The sequence below is a fragment of the Nelumbo nucifera genome, chromosome 2, assembly GCF_055504915.1.
Source record: "Nelumbo nucifera cultivar China Antique chromosome 2, China Antique-T2T, whole genome shotgun sequence".
Taxonomy (NCBI): Eukaryota; Viridiplantae; Streptophyta; class Magnoliopsida; order Proteales; family Nelumbonaceae; genus Nelumbo; species Nelumbo nucifera.
The window spans coordinates 22,870,765-22,875,301 of record NC_142650.1 but is presented as its reverse complement, the minus strand read 5'-3'; the positions used below and the strand labels follow the sequence as shown (position 1 = coordinate 22,875,301).

Sequence of the window (4,537 nt, the reverse complement as noted above, 5' to 3'; positions counted from 1 at the left end):
TACACCTTCACATGAATTCACATCTACACTCCACAAGCGTCCCACAACATATTCCAAATCCCAATCATGTAGTGGAAACATCTCTCACTGATAACTTCGGGAGATGTACCCAATACACGTTGAAATGTGCATGTGAAACATTTGGGGGAGCAGCTTTCATCTCCATTCACATAGGGAATAAAAGAAACATTTGTTGAAATAATTGCATTTACCCAGGTAAATCATTTATGGAGACACAAATGAAAACTTAAATGGGGAGAAAGCAGATATTATTGTGTTTGGATAGAGATCGGCTTCAGTCAGTGCAATGCCTATTCGAACAGCCTTTACAGACTTGTGTTGGGAACATCTCCGTACTTCTGCATTTTATTTCTTCCCAAAGCAAAGCTATAATGATTGTTCGAACGGGCTTTCCACTGACTGAATCCGGTTTTGTTTGGATAAGCTTCAATATTGGTGCTTTCGACGCCCAAAGAAACAAGGCCCCAATTTTGAGTTTTCTGCATTGGGGCTTAAAGTGTTTTTGGCCTTAGATTGCTATGTTTTTAAAAACAATTCTCACCAAACAACTCAAAACACTTTTTGGCTCACTTTTGTTTCCCATGGTCCAAAGCTAAAAAAGTCAAAAGCAAAGGCTTATCCAAACGGAGACTAATTGCCTAAATAGAGGTATTAGGCCATTAGGGACTTGGAATAACTTCTTTTTTTTTTAGGCCATCCCAAGGAGGAATCTAAAGCATTTATTCAAAACTTTCGTCTCAAAAACTCTATCAAATATGGATGGGGTCACTCTTGGTGTGATCTTGACCTTCCACCAATAGAGATAATATATGGGAAAGAGCATGATTAATCATGACTTAATAATCTCTGTTACAAAGCAATATAATAATATGAGACTGAAAAGCGTTTGATTGGAATTTGGAAGACACGGTACCAAATGAAGGTGAACCATCTCAAACCACTAAAGACTCACCTATGTTGAGAAATCTGTATGTGATAACCATGGTTCCTTCTTCAGTTAGTCGTCCAAATTTTAGTTCTAGTGATGAGGGTCCAAATACTTTTAGCCCGTGCAATCTTGGGTTGTGGGCAGTCCAGAAGATTGCCTACCATTGAAGTGTGCAGATATGCTTCAGTGCTTCACCTTTCCATTTGTCATCTTAATGATCAGTCCTGAGTTCTGATGAGTCCTACTGTGAATAAGATAAAGTTGCAGTAGGGTTTGTCGAGCAATAATCTTCTCGACATGAACTTCACTGTAAGGATTTCTGTGACTCATGGCTACAAATAGTGAGTTATAATATAAAGATGATCTTCACAGATAAACAGTTGTATGACAAAGACTTTGCCTTTGGCGCTTCTCGACACTGAAACAAACAGATTGATGGAACTTCTCTGATCTGATCATAAAGCGTGAAGAGCCATAGATTGATGGGTTTCAACTTTCAAGCACGAATTTTGATTCTTCAGCTAACATTTTAGCCGAAATAAAGATGAAATAGTTGGGTGACAGAGACCTCTGTTTTTGTTACGTATGAAGATACTAGTAACATACAGTTTGGCCAGCTAGTGATCCGTGAAGGGCCCTACTGAGGCTTCCTTGCAATCAAATATGCTTGGGAGTTTTGGCTTGAGGCTTATACACAGCTAAAAGTCATAACTCATATTAATTACTTCTCTTATCTCGGGAAACTGATACAGATAACTTGATCAATTGGGTGATTGGGTCATCAAGAAAATTCATTAGTCATTGAGTTGATGTATTTTTTTTAGCAGAGAAAGACAGAAAACTCATGGTTCTATTAGCCCTGTGAAAGTTAGGCGTTTGATGGGACGGTAGGACTCTTGAAATCAGTATGGTTTTTGGCTCTAGCACAAGTAATTCGTGCATTTTGGGCCACCAGACCAGATCCCTTTCGCAGGTAGATAGTCGTATTTTGGCTTTCCATTGATTCCAGAGTCCAGACCCAAACCTACCAACAGGCATCTGTCTGGAGAGAAACCCAACTTCCTGCACAGTGTAAGCAGAATCCAGGAAAACAAATCAAATGCTGCAAGATTCCTTCTGCTTTTGATTGTGGTGCCGTCCACTATCAACAGAGAAAGTTTGGCTGAGCGGCCATTAGCCCCTGGCCTCCAAGCATCTTCTCTTGCTGCCGAATAAAGTAAAAGATAAAAGAAGAATGAAGTACTTTCAAGCTGGTGATTCAGATCTTCAGTTTGGAATGGAGTCTTTGGACATGCTTCTTCACTTCCCCGGTTGAAAGTTGAAACCCATTAATAAAAACTGCATTTCAGACATTTCAGCAAACGAGAACGACAGCAAGTTCATGAAATTGATAGACCTTCAGCAAACAGGTTCACTTAAAAAGAGATTCATAGAAATAAAGCTGCAAATGCAAACAGCCTGCTGCCATCAAATTTTTAGGAAGGAAATAACAAATTAATTGATTGATAATGAGATTACCATTAACCAGAGTTAATCGTCCATATACCAGATGGAGTACTAATTAACCATGAAATAAGGAAGAGATCAGAAACGTATGGAACTGACTGGTATTGACAGAGAAAGCATCACAACTGAATGAAAATGGGTGTCCATACAGAATAAAGATCTGAAGATATGAACACAAAAAAGTTTCCTTTCTCGTTTCTCCCGAGTCCCATCAACCCACCAACCCTTTCTTCTGAAAGATCCTCGAAGGATCGGCGAAACGAGCGGAGAAGGACCGAGATAGGTTATCAGGCTCGGTCCACGCCGACCCTTGATCGAAATTCTGCGAATAAGTGTAGGGATCATAAGGAACCTGGAACCGAGCCGAAGAGTAGAAGAACTTCTTCTGTTCTTTCTTTATCCTTCTCCACAACACTCTCCACCTCGGCGTGTTTGATCGGGTAGCCGGCAAGCTAAACGTCTCAAAATCAGCGTAGTCGTTCTCTGTGAATCTTCGTCCTAGTCGGATGCTTCTGCTATCTGAATTGCACCAGCTTCTGATGTCCATGGCAAGACAAGAGCAAGAACAAGAAGATTTCTGGCCGTGAAGCTTGGGAGCCCAGTTCATCCTTCTCCCCACCAAGGGCGTAAGTTAGGCACGTAGAAGGAGACGACTATATATAGAGTTTACAGATATAAGGAATTAAAAAAAATGAATGAAGGTAGCTTTTGAACGGTCTATGTTGGTTAGCTGGCTTTGGTTCATGGCTCTCTTGACTGATCATAAGCTCGGCTTGGGGTTTGGCTGAAGTAAGTGGAATTGGAAGGCTGATGAACAAAAACAGGCAGCGTTTTCTATGTAGAGGAAAGACTACTTGGAATCCACTTTACCATACTAGAGGTCATTACGGATGGCAGCTGAGGTGGCAGCTTTGAGTGGGTCCATGTTGTACTCTATGTCATCCTTTTCCTGTCTCAGATTCCAAATTTATTTTCAGCCTACAAAGGAGAGAGAGAGAGATCCTTCGTCTGGGACCCCTGGTCTTATCCCAGTTCCCAACCTGTATAGGCATGAGTTCCATTCCAGACCATGCCAGGAAGAGGGGGCAGAGGGCTATTGTACAATTCTCTTGAGAATTACTAACTTCTGATTTTCTCTTGGCTCCATTAGGCTGCGTTTGGAAGTGATGGAAATCAAGATCAATTGGATTTTGTTGGCGTTTGGAAGGAGTGTAAATCGTAAAACTCCACTCCGAGTGGAGTTTTATGTCATAAATCGATGTAAAACTTCATCTAAAGTAGAGTTTTACATCAATTTTCAATGTAAATACTATATCGATAAAATTGATATAGAAGTCTACGCTTTTATTGTCACACTTTTCGAAACTCAAGTGGTCACTTTTTACAATTCGATGTAAAACATCATTAATGTATTTTTACACCGATGACATTTTACATCGGTTTCAAACACAGCCTTAGTTTCAAATGTAAAATGGAAGGAAATTTTCTCAGGCTATTCTGAGTTTCTTTTTTATGGCGAATACTTTGTTTTCCTTGTCAATTATATCATGAAAAGAAGGGATGAAAAACAGAAGTTTTTGCTATGAAAAGGGTTCAAATAATAGCAGAAATACTTGAATCTGAAAAAGAAAGTCCACTTTAGAGAGAAACAAATGCAGTTTCAGTTTTCAATAAACAAGCATGAAAAGAATTAATGCATGGCTCCTTTTTCCATGTAAGGGCTATATCCTATGAGGACAACAATGGCTATTTTGAGATGTTGCTTTAGCTTGACATGTATATGGAATGTCTAAAGTATCTTAACATTATGATGCTGAAAGATACTCTGCTCCCATTCTTTCTTTTTCTTTGTTTCTCCCATGGTTTAAAGTATGGATTCAGAATGTTTAAAGATATATTTGTTAAGATGAATATTAATATTTGAATCTATGAACGAGGTCTAACTCCAATTATTCAATGTATGAGTAACCCTATAAACAGATACATCATAGATATCCACCTGTTAGGTTGTGATAGTTTGAGCCTTGGTTTCACCCTAGTTAGGATTGAAACATCTAAAAAATTTCAGTTATGTATTTTAGG

At 39.1% G+C, this 4,537-nt stretch overlaps 1 long non-coding RNA gene across 1 annotated transcript; it reads right to left on the bottom strand.

Annotated features, from left to right (window-relative positions):
- Nucleotides 1-829: 829 nt before the first annotated feature.
- On the bottom strand, nucleotides 830-3,928 carry LOC104595220 (uncharacterized). Its single transcript, XR_016083073.1, has 2 exons — nucleotides 2,468-3,928; nucleotides 830-2,345 (listed from the first exon to the last, which is right to left on the bottom strand). It is a non-coding gene; the product is annotated as an uncharacterized LOC104595220 (long non-coding RNA).
- Between the last annotated feature and the right edge of the window lie 609 nt (nucleotides 3,929-4,537).